Genomic DNA, 18,657 nt, shown 5'->3' on the forward strand with positions numbered 1-18,657 from the left:
CACTTTGCACTGTCTTCTCCAAAATCCTTTGGCACCCACATTTTTGGGGTTTAATTTTCTTCCCTTCTTGTTGCTCCTCTCCCAGGTTCCCAGGTGAGTTTCCCCCTCCAGATCCACCTCTCCACAACCCCCAGCATCGTACCTAATCTTACAGCCCAGGAGGAAGCCGCAGGACCGGTGGAGCTGAGAAGGTCACCCAGGGGATGTCCCGGGCAAAACCCACCTCTGACACGCTCAGGCCGTGAAAGGGGTGCACCAAACAGGTCCCACTTGGCCTTCTTTTATACAACAACCTGATCCGAGCTTGGGTCTGCCCAGAAGAGAGATGTTTCAAACACGCACGGCCAAGAATGTAACATGATGGGACAAGATGAACGAGGAAAGACTTCCCTGTCGTCTTCCCCTCTGCACCCCTCGGCAAACCCCCCTCGCTAGCCACAACAACAAGGCTCTGCAGCCTGAAAAAAGAATCAGGTTGTCCGAATTATTTCATTGTTTGGTGAGCATTTCTTTGCAGTCGTGGTTTCCCTGCCTGCAAAAGGGGATTCTGTGCGCCCAGCCCCACAGCAGGGTCCCTTAGAGGACTGGACGCATTTTGGGGGCAAACAGGGGAGGAGGCGAGGGGGGGAGGCGCAGAGCGGGGTGGTGCCGAGGAGGAGGAGGAGGAGGAAGAGGCGGCGAGGGCAGCCCCGGCGGGCGGCCCGGCGTGCGCTTCCCCCGCGGGCGGCGGGGCGGGGGCGGCTGCGACGGGCATCGCTGCGCTGAGCCAAACCTAGCCGGGCTGAGCTGAGCCGAGCCGGGCTGCATCGGGCGGGGCCCAGGAGAGCCGTGCTGAGCTGGGCTCAAGCCGTGCCAAAGCCGAGGCGAGCTCAGTTGAACCGGGCTGCGCCGAGCCGAGCCGAGCCGAGCCGAGCTCAGCTGAACCGGGCTGCGCCGTGCCGAGCTCAGCTGAACCGGGCTGCGCCGAGCCGAGCCGAGCCGAGCTCAGCTGAATTGGGCTGTGCCGAGACGAGCTGAGCTGAATTAATCCGAGTCAAGCCGAGCCGAGCCAAACTGCGCGGCGCTGCGCGGGCAGCAGGTACTGCCTGCGGAGCGGTGCGGAGGGCGGCGGGGGATGCGCGGGCAGGGCCGGGCAGGGCGTCCCGCTGCGGGGAGATGTGCCGGGGGCTGGTGGGGAGCGGGTGAGACCCCCGGGCGCAGGGTGCGCGGTGCGCGCAGGCGGCGCGCAGGGCGGGAGGGAGGACCTGCACCCAGCGGGGCAGCAGCAGCAAGAAGGTTTGGGGCACTATTTGGTGCTGTTGGGATTTTGTTTTACCTGGGATACTGCTCAGGACGCTCTGTCTGCTTCAGCGATCAGTTCTTGTTCTATTACGGGGTTTTAAAGCTTTCAACTTGACATTGAGCCAAAGATTTTTTTTTTTTTTTTTTTGCCTTAAATAAGAGTTTAAATTACTTTCAGGTTCTACACTTGATGTCTTTTGCGAGTGTTTGTGGTTTCATAATCACATTTTCCTGCCTTTAAAAAAAGTGTTGTTTTCTCCCATGTACCTTCATGCAATACAAAGAAGAGGGAAAAATGAGAAAAACAATGAAACCTGACTGTAACTAAACTCAACACAGTAAACAAACTGGGGAAAATATAGAGGGAAAATACTTTCCCCTGCTAGGTTCTGTGATGTTTTGTAGGTGTTTCTTGGTTACAGCAGTATGTAATAAAACAGCCAGATAGAAGTCTAGTTTTAGAGGCGATATTGTATCTGAGTACCTGGGTATATCATTTTCAGATCGAGTTTGTAATATTCCACAGACGAGCGCAGTGATAAGTTTGAAAGCAAATTTGAGCGGTAGAGAGAAATGAACTGCCTCCATCCCTCCTCCACTGCGTAGTGTTGTGAGCTGCATTTCCTTTTGAAGGAGGGCACTCTAAAACCCAGCCTAGCCGCTCGGTTTTGAGACCTGGGTTATGTTCCCTACATGCACGTTGAATGCTAATGAAGTTAAACTCTTGGGTGTAATGGGATCCTTTTAAATTGTAATTACAATGCAACTAACTAACTTCTCAGCCGTACTTTAATCTCCAGTAGTGTGATACTCTGCAGGGGTGGAAAGCCTTTTACGGGCTCTTTTTTTCATTTCCACTGATGAAACAACAGTAGCAAAGAAAATGACTTCAGCAGCTGAAAGCCACTCAATTGAGTCATGCTAATAGCAGATTATTTAGTAGGGTTACTAGGGCAGGAAGAGATAAAGTTTCACTGAACTTGCTATTAAAAAAAAAAAAAAAAAAAAAAAAGGAAAGAAAAAATGGCAGTGGGAGGGAGAAGCAGAAGTATTTGTGGTGAATAGGGCAACATTCTGACTTTTGTATTTGTGAACAGCCAAATCCTTGAGGTCCTGGACTTGTGGTTTTTATATTTCTTTCTTTTATCCTTCTTTTTGATTGAAGAAAGGACTCCACGTCCCAGTTGAGGCCACCAGACATTTTTAAGTTTCAGGGGAGTGTGCTTTAGGAGCTGAGTCGAGGGACCAGCAAGGAGTACGTGCTCCAGGGAGGTTCCTGTCCCACCTGGCTGCAGTGGAGCAGGGCTGTATTCAGCTGGAGGTACTGGATGGCCTCCGAACACAGCTGCTCTCCTGGAGCTCACAGACCCGCCGAGCTGCTGTTGGCTGAATGCCTGACGTCAGAGTTGAATCTGGATCCCGGTGTGGCCTCTGGGTTGTTGCCCCTGTCTCTCTTTTTGTGTCTGGGCTGGACATGAGACTTTGAGATCCACCAGCCTTCACTTGCCAAAGCTCCATGAGCCATACTGAACCCCTCATTTTCCTCACATAACTTTTTGGTCAACCCCTGTGAGGACACATGATGAATGAAGCAAGTAATGCTCAGCCTGTGCAGAGGTTTCTGATTTGAAAGACTCCCTGCTTTAAGATGATGCCACAGCTGCACTGGCATAGGCAATGCAGAGTTTAGTTAGACTTTATCCCCACTTCTGCGTGTCCTTTGGGATGTTTTTCAAAGCCCTGTCAAAGATTCAGATCCCCCTTCTCAACGTTCATCCTTCATCTCAGCAGCCCCCCAGTGCCCAGGCTGTTTGTGTAATCACACTGCTACACTGGGTAGAACTTTTCATTTTTTTTCACACCAAGGAGAGCAATGAGCAGAGGGTTGTTACACTGCCAGGGTGGAGCTAACTATTTTTATTTTTTTTTCCTGCCTCAAGTCTGTTTCCTTTCAAAGAAAGTCACTCAGTTGACTCTCAGATCTTCTCACGGATGCAGTGTGTGCCTCACCATCACGTCAGAGGTGGAGGGACTCAAAGGAAAGGCTTAGAGGAAGAGACGAGTAAGGAGGGATGGAGGGAAGGAGAGCCCCAGCAGCTTAGCTTCCCAGCATGACGAGTTTTTATTTTTCCTCCTTGGGATCTGTTCCAGGTTAGTCTCTGTATATCCTCCCACTTTGTTCTGGAGAAGGTAATATGGTGCATCTAACTTCTGATGGCAACTTTTTTGTTTTTCTTATTGTCTGGGTTTAATTGCAGAGAGCTCTGTAGCAGCCTAGGAAGGAGGTGGAGTACTAACCACCTTCCAGAGCTTTGTCAGGAGGGCTGCTCTATAGGAGCTGCTCTTGGCTTTTTATGTGTATGTTTGTGGATCTAAGTCAAAACACTTGGCTGCAAATTCTGCTGTTGCTTCACATTCTGCTGAAGCCAGGATTGGTGTAAGCAGAGTGTTGTTCTTTGCGTAAGCTTTGAAAAAGTGATTCTCAAAAACAGAAAGAAAGAGAAAGTCAATACAGTAGTATAAACATCCAAAACCTGTATGTGTGAAATCATCTATAGGACTAACCAGCCCTTGATCCTGTAATCACAGGTACCTACAGCTCAGTGTGGATGCACAGTTCCCTCGCAGGGTTACTCAGCTGCTATCTGCCTGTTCTCCTGTAGAAATATTCACTGGATCATGTTCGTGGTTGACATCAGACGGCAGTCTGTGTTAGCCTGCAAGCTCACCGTGACTGTTTCCATTCCGTGGTGGTGGCCTCTGTTTGCCTGCACTTGCATCCTAACCAGAGCAACTGACTCCTGGTTGTAGGCCTGGCTGGGAGGAAAACATTGGCAAAGGCAGCGTAAACTACAAACCCTTCTCTGTAGCCAATTGCAAAGTGCTTTTTGTATCGTTGCTTGTTTGTGTTAATTTTGTGATTTATCAGGCCTGTTGGAGATTTTTAATTTGTTACCACCAGCCAGATCACTTCCAGCTGTAGAGATAACATTTATTAAATTTGATGATATGTATGGAACAAACCCAGATTGTTTTTCAAATTACACACAGCTGTTTTAGCAATGGGTAATTCCTCTGATTTGTATCGTACCTTGTAGCAACACCATTGCTATGGGGCAGAATTGTGCCATCCCATTTTAGGATATTTTTAGTTCTGCCTATGTGTAAGAATACTTTCCTGTGTTTGCTCCTTTTGGGCAGAAATGCTGAATGAAGGAAGTGTATGGTTGTATAGGATGTACCCAGGGCAGGATGAAAAGCAAACGGTGCAGCTTTCACGTAACCGTACCTTGTCTCTCTCACCACGGTGTCATGTGTGTGGTGTGGATGTAGGGTTCAGTTATCTCTCAGGTGAATTTCTTGATATTCATCTGAGATGTAAAGATCCATGAGATCTACCAATGATAAGCTCTACATAACATTTTTCTGGTTTTTGTGAATGGTCATTTCCACATCACATTTGACCTGTTTTGGGCTAGATTACTTCTCAGTAATCAGCTGCCTTGATTATTATGTCTTTTAATTTGCTTGGCATTCATTCAAAAGATGTGATCATTGTCAAGTACAAATGTCCCACTCATCTCCAGGAGATACAACAGTAGTCAGCATATGCATAGGACATACCAACTAAAAGACAGAAAAGCTTCCAGCTGATAAACAAGTGAGAACAGGGACGTTATGAATCTTGTGGCCATCTTGTGTATCATACTCAGTCTGATTCTGTTGCTCCTCTGACTTCTGTACGTCTGCTGAACTTGCTATTTCATTGGGGAAGCGAAGGGAGTCTTAATGCTGAGACCATTTCAGGACATCCTCACTCTGCCAGGTCACCGGGGAGAGAAGGGCTGATGAATACAGCTCATGATGTGAGCACTTTGTGCTGTGTCCTCTGCAATGCTTTTCCTCCATGGCCAAGTATTTTAACCTACAGGTGTTTGACTGGCACTCTGTCATTAAGCTGTTGAGGACTTGACCTGCATGTCAATCTGCACCTGGCTATAAACCAGGGATAAAACCTCCATGCTTTGGACAAAGATTATGGAGAAAGTAGCTCTGAACTGCCTGGGAGGTGCTTGCGGACAAAAAGAGGCATCTCAGCCAGCAGAACAGTGTGAAAAACCTCAGGATATCCTCAAACCAGGCCATGAACTTCACTGAGCAGCGTTACTAGGGCTGTGTGTAGACTTCAAATGAAACAGACCAGAAAAGATCATTCTGCCCCATTCTGTTGCCCCAGGCCAGGGCACTCTTTCCCTTCCAATCAGGAGATGACACCACTTCTCCAGGAGCAAAAGAGACTCTTTATGGAGAAACTGTATCTTTCACAGCATAATTTTTTGATTTGCATCTCATCAGTAATGCCTGATGAATACCTGAGTTTAGGAAAAGAAAAAAGCACTGCATCTGATTACAAACTAGAAAAACAGAAAAAGCAATTATAAGAAGTGTCTTTTTTTTTTTTTCATGAGAAATACCTATTAGATTATGGAAGTATTGCTGCATTGAAATAATCTCCTAGCATAGACAAGGCACCTACAATGATGAAAAATTCAGAGAGTTTTCATCAAGGATTGCCCAACTATGAACAGTTAAAGGAAAGAATTTGATGTGACATCAAAGAGAGGTGCCTGTAGAACATCTTCCATGATATGCAAAGGAATTCAAAAGTGGCAATAAAAACCTTTCTGTACTTAGCATGTTATATTTATCAGCAAACATGACAGTAGGAGGACTGTCTCCATAATCAACAACTGCCCTGACCAGGACCTGAGGATGAGATAGTTCATGAATGCATAAAAAAATTTGATTCTAAGGAGTTTACAATATAGGTAAGAATGAGTTATAGCAAAGGTAGCAAAAGCATGGTACATATGGAAGTAGAAATGGTTAAAGAAGGAGGTGGACCGAAGGAGGAAGTCTTGTGACCTTGGGTGTTGCAAGATCACAGCTCTTTGTGGGCATAGTGATATGTTCCCACATAAGGTGTTAGAAGAGCCGGGTCTAAGTTGGAAGCTTCAGGGTCACAGATTTAGTTGGGTTTAGAGGACAAGAGAAATAAAGGTGTTTTCCTTTCTAAAACACAGAAAATACTCGAGTTTTTTTAGTTCTTTACTGAAAATATTTTGGTCCACCAAAAAAACCGTTTTGATTCTGAATGCTGTTATTGTGTGTCATAGGAATTTAGTTAGAGATGGCATGCGCTTTTCCATTCATTTGATTTCCTGGAACTTCTAAGATGCACCATGACCCCTTTATGTGGTGCAGAAAGCTGTTGGCTCCATCCCCAGTGTCCCTGGCAATAATGTTCATGGAAGATGGGGTCCTGTGGATAAACCTGGTTGACAGAAAGAATAAGGATATGAGGGAACCTTATCTATAGTTTCCATGAGTTATTATGATAGGTTTGGTGAATCAAAACATTTCAGACTTTGCACCTCAGTTTCCTAGAGCAAAAAACATAACTTCTCTTCAGAATTTTTTTTGTTTTAGTTGAAAAAGTGGTTCTGTATCAAATATGTTTGACAGAATTTTCTATGGCAACAAAAACCACCAACTCACCACCTGCTGCTCATGGAGGGTTTTATGACTTAGAAAAGCAGGAAGACAAGGTTTAAAACTGGTTTGAAAAGGTTGTTCCAGGTACTGGTGGCAACATGGGAGATGATGTGAGCATACCTGCAGAAGTGGATCACTGAGTGGAGGAGGTAGGATAGACCTCAGACTCATCATGACAGCAATCTGGGGCAGGAAAAACCCTGTGTGGACAGCCTGAGAAGAAGGCACTGGTTACAGCGAGGTGGGTAGAAGATAGATAGGTATATGGTGAGAGGTGGGTGTGGGGCTGGGGGTGGCTCGTACATTCCTCCCTTCTGCAGAATGATAAAGGTTTCAGTTAGAGATTCACCTGTGTTTAGGTCTAGCACGTTGTACAGAAGTGCTCTTTGGTTTTCTTGAAGCTTTGGCTCTTTCCTTGGCTTTGTTAGAGTCATTCCTGGGCATGAGGATTCATGCTTACACACCTCACCAAAACAGCTAAGACAAGAGCATCCTTGTTCCTTGTAAGAAAGAAAGAGATGCCTTCAGAAAATGTTCCTGGGACAGAGTAAGCTGATTACCTCCTGTTAGGGTGATATTGAGGCATAAGACCTTTCTGCCTGTTGCTTCTTCATGGAAAGGAGGCCTGATAGCCCTAGAACCAGAGCAGACTCACTCAGACTCTGCAATAATGCAAGCTTGACTTTTCCTCAAACTCCCACCTTGTGGGCAATATGGAGCCACTCTTTACTTTCAGTGTGGAAGGTGAGGTCTCTAGAGATCCAGATGAACTTAGTGAACCCAAATGTTCACCTTATATAGCACAAACCAAGTCCCAGTCCAAACTAAAGCAGTGAAGCCCAGTAATATTCCCCCAGTGATATTTCTCTTCCTTGATGGGCCATCTTTGGTGTTAAACAAAGGATTGGGACCTGCTGCCTACTCTTTCCTGCTGGGCAGGATGCAGAGCTCTACCTGATAGCTGGTGTGAGCCACTGCACGTGCTCCTGAGAGCAAGCGTGTCCCGTTCTTCATTGTGTGTCTGGAGTTACTGGCTATGCTAACAAAATGACAGGGCTGAGCACTGTGCTGCAGTCAGCAAGACCATTTAAGTGTCAGCACAGTCCCAGGTCTGGTTGTGGCCTGTCTTGCAGGCACACTTTGAGCAATAGCGTCTGATAGAGACTGTTCCCAGCAGACAGGATGGATGAGGATCTTTCAAGGAAGGGAGATATACCTAAGGACTTTTGCTTTTGGGACCAGAGAGGGTATCTTGGTCCACTCAATGTGTGTCCATGCACTCCTGATCCCAACAGTATTGGCTTCCCTTCACAAGATCAAACTGCCTAGTTTGGGTTCAGTAGGACCTCTGTGACCATCACAGGGCAGAGAGGAGATACGGCCTTGCCCTTAGGAAGGGATGTAGCCAGAAAGAGGTAATGAGCCTAATGAATTGTCCTTGCATGCTGCATATAACAAGTTTTGGACCGCAGCAGAGAAGGTGAGAAGAAATGGCTCTCCTTGGTCACCAGCATGGACCTGCTCCTTACTGCTATGTCTGGGCCAAGTGTTGTAGACTAAACCACAGCCCTATAAAAAGTCATCTATGAGAGCATAGACTCCTCTGGACTCCTCTGTTTCTTACCTTGATAAGTATGAGGCGTCTGAAAGATCCAGTAACAGTACAGCAGACAACTTACAATCCAAATAATAGGTCTAAGTCAAACACAGATTCCTCTTCCATTGTCACTCTTGGATATTTCATTGCAGAGCAGCCACCCACACAGGCCAGGAAGTGCAATTCCTCCCTTCTATGTCATTGTACCACATGTTTTCTGGAAAAGCAAATAAACCCAGTCCGTCCCAATAAGCAGAAGGGCTGTCGCACCACTGTAAATGCACGCATTTGCTGAGAGTGTGGATTTAATGTAGCTCATCTCGGGGACACGGGGATCAAGGGTGAAAGAGGATGTATTCTCAAAGCAGGCTGGCTGTAGGGCTTTGGCTGACTCGTTGTTTTGTGAAGTTATTCTGGTGTTTTGTGGGAGAAGAACCCCTTTAACAAATATACTCATAACTTTGGACTGACAGTAAGGTTTTCCTGAGTTTGGTAGGTGTATACTTTGTCCCTGTCTGTCCTCATTGATGCAGTAACTCAACACTTTTGACCCAGTTCTGTCCTTGGGACCAAACATGCAGCAGCAGTAGCCTCACTGTGAGCTAAATATCTCTGAGAGGCCAAATTTAACCTGCTACTTAAATAAACTGCCCAGGTATGTGGCCTTAATTTTATTGTTTAATTTAAAAAAAAAAAAAAAAAAAAAAAAAGAGAAATACTGGTGGCAGCAGGATTATTTGCAAACACGTGCATGTAAGGCAGAAGCAACTTTTCTAAAACCTACAGGCTTGTTGCAGCTTTGCCTTGGCACAAATGAAGTACTAATTCAGTTTGGTCTTTTAATGACCCCATGGTTTTCTGAAATAGCAGATAACAACATACAGGGATACTCAGGGACACCACAACCAGTGATAGGATGGCTGTCACATTAACAAGGATGTCAAGTTTTGGGGTGATCTAGCACTGTAAATCCCCATGAACCTTGCTTCGGACTTCTGCAAGTGCATCAGGAGCAGAAACTTAAGTTCTATTTTGTTTCAAAACTAAACTTGCGTATGATTAATTTTTCACTTGGATTCAAGCCTTTTCTTTTGAGGAGGTTTTTGATGTGGTCATTTGATTTTGCTGTGGAGTTTCTATGTGCTGGTGAGCCTGCTCCTCTTCTGATGTAAATCAGCAGTACGAGTCAGGAATAGCTGCAGTGGGGGAAGAATCAATCTGAGTGAAAGAGACAGCATTTTGGGCCTGATATGTTGAGAACAGAAAGAGCAGCTGAGGCTTACAGAGATTTGTTCTGGCTTGTGAATGGGATTTAGACAAGGTCGTACCCTACTTATCCACGGAAACCAGAGAGACAAATGCTGATGTGGGAGTCACTGTTCTTTGTCTTGAAGGACTGTGTGCATGTCAAGAGCTGAATTTACCCAGGTTTTCCCCTCCCACCCTTGCAGTAACACTTGCTATTTATGTTTTGATTTGTAACATTGGTGAAATAGTAAAGAACACGCATCCTCCAGCTTCCGTTTTCAGCTCCTCTGTCCCCTCCTCCCCCTCATACAAGGGGAGGGTGTTTGTCAGGGCAACTGCAGACGTTGTTATTAAAAGATTTGAGCAAATTAGATAGAGAAAGTCTCCTGAAAATGGCTCTTGTTTCTCCCTGTGCCCCCTCATCAAAGCAAGGTTGTTCTTTGTAATGTATTTTCTAGAGAAATCGGAAAGGATGGTGCTTTTAGCAAATCTCATCATTAGAAAAAAAAAGCTTATGTCAGTTTTTCCAGTTCCTAGTTATTAGCATTGTTCTGCCTTATTTATAGATCAGATTCAAACCCTGTAGCAAGTTAAATAAAGTTTTCAGTGGGTTTTGGTTCAGAGTCTGTTGCACTTAGGCAAAGCTGTAGACCATCATTATGTCCTCAGCTTATTCATCTCTCTCTGCTCCACATGTGTTAGTTCATTTGGGTTTCGATGAAGAAAAACACCCATAAGCTGATCTCTGAATCTGCTTAACTACTGTCTGGTGAGACACCACGGCTGGGAGCCAGCCCCTCTCATCTCAGAAACCTAAATGTCAGACAGACATCTCCACCTGAACTAGCTGCCTGGTCTCTGTTGGCTGTGGGGAGAAAGAGGCATTTGAGGTCACCAGGCATTTGACCCATTTTAGTCAGCTACATAGGGATAATGGAAATTGAAAACCCAGCAGGTCTCTTTCTTTCTGTCATTTATGAAGAGAGCCTGGGGTGAACAGTCCATATGCAGATGTATATGGAGTAGGTAGTAGAATGAATTTCTAAAGTTAGGTGTCAGGAATCCCAGCCCTATATTGGTTTGTTTAGGCAAAGAGGGGAGGGAAGGGGAGCTCCAGTCTGTCAGGATCAATAGATGGACCCCTATCAATGTGGGAGAGGTGGCCATAAGCTGATTCTTGGGGACTGTAGGCCCTTTTGGGCAGAGGATCCCAGTAGTAGAAGCATCACCAGCTACAGCCCCATCTGCTCATGGACTGGTATGAATTGAATGAGCTTTGGACCACAGTACTGATGTGAGCCTCTGAATTCAATCATTTCAGGGAATGCCATATGTGCTTGCTGAAGTCCTAGCAGACACCAATATGCCTCTTCATGGTACAGCTCCCACTTGCGCAGCCCCTCTGAAAAATCAGGCTCTGCAGTTCTACAGTAGACAACAGCTATGCTATCACCTCAGAAAAAGAGACCTTCTTCCTTTTGGGAGTGGTGAGGAAGGGGTGGTAACTGATTACAGCCTTTGTCATCTCTAGAGCAAAGCACCGCCTTGATTTCTTTGGTCTATCCTTCCTTTTCTGATCATAGTTAAAAGGGACCTCATTTGTCCAAAATAAACAGTCATCTGTTGCATCTTTGCAAATGCTGCTATGGCTCAAAAATTGTGTATGTGACACAATTTTTGAGCTAGTCCCTGTTTGGGATTTTGTGAGTGCACCAGGACTACCTGCACTATTGCACCTGGATATCTGAGTGCATAACTGAGCTTTTTTTTTCTGGCCAGTGGTGTGTGCAGGAGGGACAGGCATCTTTCTTGCACACTGTGCTGCTTAGCTGAGCTAGGAGAGTGGTGCTGAGGTGAACCCTTCATGGTTCCTGGGGATCATGATCCACAGTAGTAACGACATAGGTAGTATAAGATGGACTGAACATTTGTTTGCTTTATGCGAGGCTCTGTGCTACCTCCTGAGCTTAGGGGACAGCATGAAGTAATTAGTAGAGAAAACAGTGTAAGTTCTGGGGAGGAGGAAGGCAGATATTGTCTGCATGGTCATGACTTAGCTCTTCACACAGTATGAAGCTGAATCCATGGAGGTTTGCTTAAGCAACCGGGCGGTGACATAAAAAAAAAAAAAAAAAAAAACCACCTCCAAAAAACCCTCAAAAATGGAGTCTCAGCATTTTGACCTAAAATTAATTTTGATTGTGTTTTGTATTTCATTCTTCCACCCACTCTGTGTCCTATGTCCCCCCAGTCAGGGAGATAACTAATGGCAGAAGCGCAGAAAGAAGCTGGTGAACAAATGACTTCTCAGAGAGTTGGTGTGAGCTAAATGGTAAGTGGAATGTAAAGAAATGAAGTGATAGAGATGGAAGGTCTCTCAGGAACCCACCTGAGGTTCTGATACTAAGAATAGGACACTAAACTATAAGGACACCAAACACAAAAAGGAAGCCTACAGAGGGTGGAAGTAAGGACAGATAACTTGGGAGGAATACAGAGAAATTGTCTGAGCAGCCAGGGATCAGGTTAGGAAGGCCAAAGCCCTGACAGAATAAAATCTGGCCAGGGACGTCAAGGGCAACAAGAAAATCTTCTATAGATACGTCGGTGATAAAAGAAAGACTAGAGAAAATGTGGGCCCTCTTCAGAAGGAAATAGGAGACCTGTTTACGTGGGATGTGGAGAAAGCTGAGGTACTCAATGACTTTTTTTGCTTCAGTCTTCACCAGCAAGGGCTCCAGGCACACCGCCCAAGGTGCAGAAGGCAAAGGCAGGGACTGGGAGAATGAAGAACTGCCCAGTGTAGGAGAAGATCAGGTTTGAGACCATCTAAGGAACCTGAAGGTGCACAAGTCCATGGGGCCTGATGAGATGCATCCGTGGGTCCTGAGGGAACTGGCAGATGAAGTGGCTAAGCACTATCCATCATAGTTGAGAAGTCCTGGCAGCCCAGTGAAGTTCCCACTGACTGGAAAAGGGGAAACATAACCCCCATTTTTAAATAGTGAAAAAAAGAAGACCCAGAGAACTACAGGCCAGTCAGTCTCACCTCTGTGCCCGGCAAGATCATGGAGCAGATCCTCCTAGAAATTATGCTAGGGTACATGGAAAATAAGGAGGTGATTGGTGACAGCCAACAGGGCTTCACTAAGGGCAAATCCTGCCTGACAAATCTGTTGGCCTTCTATGATGGAGTTACAGCACTGGTGGACAAGGGAAGAGCAACTGATATCATCTGCCTGGAAAAAGCATTTGACACTGTCCCATGTGACATCCTTGTCTCTAAATTGGAGAGGCATGGTTTTGACGAATGGACCACTCGGTGGATCAGGAATTTGCTGGATGGTCTCACTCAAAGAGTTGTGGTCAACAGCTCGATGTCCAAGTGCGAGCAGTGACGAGTGGCGTCCTCACGGGTTGGTGTTGGGACTGGTGCTGTTTAACATCTTTTTTGGAGACATCGACATGGGATTGAGCGCACCCTCAGCAAGTTTGCCAACACCACCAAGCTGCGTGGTGCGGTCGACATGCTGGAGGGAAGGGATGTGCCATCCAGAGGGACCTGGACAGGCTGGAGAGGTGGGCCCATGAAAACCTCATGAAGTTCGATAAGGCCAAGTTCAAGGTCCTGCACATGGGTTGGGGCAATCCCAAGGTGGACTCCAGTTACAATCTGAAGCTCCTCTGTGACAAATTCGACCATGTTTTTGAGGAGTATGTAGTAACACCAAGCACAAAGAAGCTTCGTTCCTGACAGATGGCTAGACAGATACATCAAGGATGATGTAGACATAGTCTGCCAGGAGGCAGAGGGATGAGCAAAATGCTCTTTTCCAGCCCAACATTTCCGTGATTCTGGGCCCAATACCTTTAGCAGATTTCCAGATTAACTAAATACATAAAATATCTGTACTGCTGAAGAAGGTTAACCATAGGCATGAAACTATGCCTGCAGAAGGAAGGATGTTAATATGTCCCATTATGGTCCTTCCCCCATCCTTGGCACTTTTTTTTTTTTAAGTGAAAGAAAGTAAAAAATAGGTGCAGATGCTGGCACTGGCAGGAAGTTCAGTGCATTAACAATCAACTTGGTCGCTAATTACAAGATGGTGGAGTATTTGAGGCAAAGTCCATCTGTGTAATTTTAAAAAACCTCACACCTAAACAAAAAAAAATATAACAAGAAGTCTGTGCACTAGTGCCAAAATCTTACAGAAATACAGGAACTGCTGGGCTAACGAACAAGAGGCTAAAGGAAAGGAGATATTGTAGCTACATCTCAGTTAAAGATATTTTTATTTCCTTTGTTACATTGAAAAACTCTTTGAAAACATTTTGGGTGCACTGTTTGAAAAACTGGGTGCTGTTGCTTCAAGTTTGTCCTGTGTTTTTTAGAAGGCAACTAAAACCTGAAAAGAGAAGTCAGTATTAGAAATTGAAAATAAATACAATAGGGATAATTATTTTGAAAATATTTCATTTCAATTTGTGTGGCCCAAGTGTTGCACAAATGGAGTGATACAGGAAATTGAATTAACCAGAAGCTCTCTGGGAAAATAATAAAGCAAAACTAACAAGTTGCTTTTAATAATCTGAATACAAAGGGAAAAAAGTGCACAAAAAATAAAAGATTTACAAAGGTGAGTAAACAGAATAGTTCTGCATGTTTCAGGTGGGACAGATGAGGGTGCAAATTTGCTTTATTTCAGGACCACACATGACAAATGTTCATTAAATATGAAGAAAAAAAGGGTTATGATGTAGTTTCAGGGACAGGACCTGGAGGGGTGTATTCCCAGCAGAGATTCGGTGAGTCTGCTCTGCTTCTCTTTCCAGTTTGCAGAAACAAGGGGTTTAGCTTTCAAAATTTTTTCTCTCCAGAGGGAGGTAAATTCGCATTGTTTACTGGAAAACCAAAGGTATATCTGAAAGGTTCTTGTTTTGATGAGAGAATCTGAAAGATTCTTGTTTTTGATGAGCTCCTTGTATATGAGCAAATCAAGAAGTGTCGAGACACATCCCTGGGCACTGGACCCTCTTTCCATTTCTAGAGCAACTTTTAGAGCAGATTGCCCTGGACAAGCAGGACGTGTGGCGTCCCCACCCAGCTGTATTTCACTGTATTTTCAAACTATCATAACTGTTAGACATGAATGCATCTGCTCCCAGATCAAACCCTACAGTCTGGGTCCTTTTCACTAGACATCAGAACATCAGCAGTAGGACTTACCTGATTTTGGCCATCTTTGGGGTAAGTGCAATCATAGTGGGGAAATAGCAATTCTAGGATGGGATTGGTTTAACCTATTTTTGATGTCTTCTTCAGGATGGGGTAATGCACACCCTACAAGTACTTATATCTCTTTACTGGATATGACAGGCACTGGGATGATAACTCCTATATGTGCTGCAGTTGTCTGCATATATTCATGTGAATCCACCCTTAATCTCTTCACCGACAGTGAGGCCACAATTTCCCAGGCCCTTTATCCCAAGCAAAGTGCAGTTGCTGCATACCATCCCCCATGTCATCACTCCTGCTTAGTGCAGGCCCCCACATCCCTGTCAGGTCAGTTGAATCAGGGAATGGGATGCAGCTGCAAACTGGCTTGTCAGGTAAAGAAAAGAAGAAGGGTTGTTTTTTTCTGTTCCCTGATCCCATGCCATACACAGACACCAGACTCCTGGAAGAGGTTGGAAACCTGCAATCTGAGATGGAGTGGAAAGCTGAACCGTGTCTTTGGACATAGCCTGCATTTAGGTCAGCTTAAAGCAATTGTTATATGGAGACCTAAGGATAGTAAAGCACAAATTCCCTGGTTTTAAGACCCAGCTATAGGTGTATCTGCTAGAATGGTTGTAGATCCCATCCTAGAGTCCATGGATGGATGCAATGAACGCTGGCATTCCCAGCAGCAATTTTCTGCAGTTTCCTCAGTGGGATGAATAGTGATCCTTTCACAGCTGAAGATTTGTCCACCTGTGTTAACTCCACTGTAGCTAAATCACTTAAAAGATCTGAAAATAGACCCGAGGCTCCGGTCTTGTCATGCGCACAACAAATGCAGCAGGAAGAAACCCCGTGAACTCAGCAGAGTCCAAACAGCCGTGTTTGTAGGCTATATATAGGAGAGCAGGTCCTGTTACCAATACACGCAACTTGCTCTAAATACATCATCACAAGATGGCCCAGAGACTTTTAAAGAGAAATGCCCGTTCCTGTGCCTGCCATTGGCCCAGAAAAGTCTGCAAGCTTCATTTCCACATGGCAGAAAAAATGCTTTGCCTTATTCTGCTGTGTCTGCACGTGATGGGAAAGAAGAGTTTGTGTGGAGAGCATCACGTATGTTTTGAAATCAAGTCATTCTGTGAAGTTTTGGGAGGCTCTTTAGTTGCATGGATTCTGGTATTGTATCAATCCCATCAGAGACTGCTGGTCCTGCCTTTCTTCACCCCATCCCTCCACTACCTTTGCGAGATGCTGCAGATGGGGTGGTTGACTATGAAGACAGGGAAAATTAAATGGCCATGCAAATTCCCCTCCTTTTCCTCCCCCTCCTCTGATCCACATTCTTGTAAAAGGAAAGTGTGAGAAATGTTGGGTGTTCTGAACTTCTTCCTTTATGAACAGGCTGGCTTGATCTCCACTGAAATAATGGGCAATACGGGCACCCAAAATGAGTCATTCAAGGAGTTATTTAGCTCCCTGTTGCCTGCTGGGTCTGTGGGATATGAGGAGTCAGAGGGCAGAGACAGGGACTCCAGTGCTTGCTGCTGGTGTTCAGTATTGCTCTTGAAATCTGCAGAAAGATCCTGAGGTGTGTTGAGTCATGCTCATGTGCAGGTCTCTACCAGCTATATAAACAGGTCTTTGCAGGGTCAGGACCTGCCTTTTTGGCTGGGTGATGCCTTTCAGGGGGTGAAGGAAAGTTCATACCCTTCAGCTATAACTCCTGGTTCCTTTCCTTCTTGGTGATGCTGATCCTCATATTATGAACTCATTTTGCATGCACAGTTTTGCCTCAAAAAGGGGAGAGCTGGAAATATTCCCTCTGACCTCTAGAAAATGAGAGTTTAATGACATTGGGAAAGCAGCATCCAGAAATACTTCCCTTCTCCTCTCAGTTGGCCCCCATTCAGTAAATTGCCATCTTTACTTCATCATGCATGCATCCATTTTCTTTCAGCAAAACACGAAGCATAAATCCCACTAAAGGCAGATGTCCTCAATGCAGTTCTTTGTTGACTATGAGCAGGAACTCATTTCTTCCTATCTCCTTAACCACAACTGATTAAGGATATTAAGGAGTTTATTACTTCCTAATATCATCTGGGAATGATTTACATATGTTGTATTATTCTCCGGTGTGGGCAAAGCTCCCCTGTGCCATCAGAGCAGGGTACAGTATTGCTGAACCGCAATTACACTGTATTTAGTGTTTATTGGAGGAGAGTTTGCAGGTGGCCCATTACAGAAAGATGCATTTCATCTTAGTTTTCAGATACCTTATAGTATCCTTTCCACTGGGAAATTAAGCCGACGCTCTCCATATCCATTGCAGCTGCTTCTAGTGTTAAATTAAACTGGTGCTATTACAGTGAGCCATTGCTGGAGCTGAGTTGTGTTGTTCCTTAATTGTTTATGGCTGTGGATGTGAGCCAAGTAGCAGTCCTGTAGTGGCAAATGCTGGAGATATGACCTGGAAAACAGATGTTTGGGCCAAAGCCAAGGTGGTTTCAGGAAAGACAGTGAGAGAGAAGCGGGAAACCAGTTATCTGTCTGATTTATTGGACAGGGTGAAGAAATTCACCCCGGGGCAGAGTGCTCACACGAGGCTGGTACAACAGTAAACTCTGATTTTAACTAGCTTTTAGCCATCCTTTACAAGGCTTCTGTGGGCAGCTGTTGATTTGCTAGTGCTAACACTAGGTTTTGCCAAACCTGCATGCTTTGCAGCTGTGTAGAAAATTCTCACCTGTTTGCTGGTGGCTGCAGAATCTCTCACGCAATAGACTGGTTTATGTGAAGTCCCAGCATAAGTCTTTTAGATCTGATACAATGCAGGGGATTTTTTGAAATGTAATGGCTTGAGGAATCTGATGAAAACCAGATCTCTACAGTGGAGGTGCTCTGTGTGAACAGAACATCCCCGGGCATTCCCCTTTGCTCTCAAAGGAGAGAAATGGGCTCATCACATGCAAACAGAGGGGTCTAAAATGGGTCCAGCCCATGATCTGAGGATGCAAGTATCTCTCTGTTCCTCTCTCAGGAGCCCAGGTAACTGCCTCACGTGGAGATACAGATGCTGTAGACATCCAGGATTAGGCGAGATCTGTCCCACCCATATCTTCACAGAATCACAGGCTGGTTGAGGTTGGAAGGGACGTCTGGAGGTCACCTTGTCCAACTCTCCTGCTCAAGCAGGGGCATCTGGAACTGGTTGCTCAGGACCACATCCAGACAGTTTTTTAATATCTCCAAGGATGGAAACTCCACAACCTTTCTGGGAAACCTGTTCGTGAAGTGCTTGATTACACAGAGCCAAAATGAAGTATTGCACTGGAGAGGAGGGAGGGGGTATCCAGCATTTAAAACTAAGAAAAGTTTTAAATGTCACTGTTCAGGGGGCAGATCCACAGATCTTGTAGAACATCCCACCAGTGATTTTTGGAGCATGATGCGAGTATGTAGCAGGACGAGATGATTTCACAGTTTTAACTATGATATAACCTTATTGATTTCATGGAAATGTGATGAATGCCAGGCTCAAACTTTTAGCCCTAATTTTATTTCTTTAGTACTTGAGCCAATAATGTTACTACATTTTAGTGCTGAGGAGTCATCAAAAATCCTTTGGCTTCCTTTAGCAACACTCATGTTCTTAGATGCCCAACGTGTTGAATAGTAATTGTGGCTAGCTGAGTTTTTAAAGGTGACTTTTGAAAGACCTGGTAAGGGAGTGTTTACAGCCCTC

The 18,657-nt window shown here is 45.1% G+C and overlaps 1 protein-coding gene across 5 annotated transcripts in view; it reads left to right on the forward strand.

Annotated features, from left to right (window-relative positions):
* The first annotated feature begins 732 nt into the window (after positions 1-732).
* The window catches only part of PRKCQ (protein kinase C theta), a 67,379-nt gene continuing 49,454 nt past the window's right edge, over positions 733-18,657 (forward strand). For 3 of the 5 annotated variants that reach the window (XM_074828050.1, XM_074828054.1, XM_074828055.1), the window contains exon 1: positions 733-1,078. The gene's annotated coding sequence lies outside the window, so the exon portion shown is untranslated. Of the gene's footprint in view, positions 1,079-3,221; positions 3,433-11,973; positions 12,015-18,657 lie in introns of those variants that run through there. The other 2 variants (XM_074828052.1, XM_074828053.1) reach the window with 2 other exon arrangements.

This window comes from Strix aluco, chromosome 5 (genome assembly GCF_031877795.1).
Source record: "Strix aluco isolate bStrAlu1 chromosome 5, bStrAlu1.hap1, whole genome shotgun sequence".
In the NCBI taxonomy this organism is placed as follows: Eukaryota; Metazoa; Chordata; class Aves; order Strigiformes; family Strigidae; genus Strix; species Strix aluco.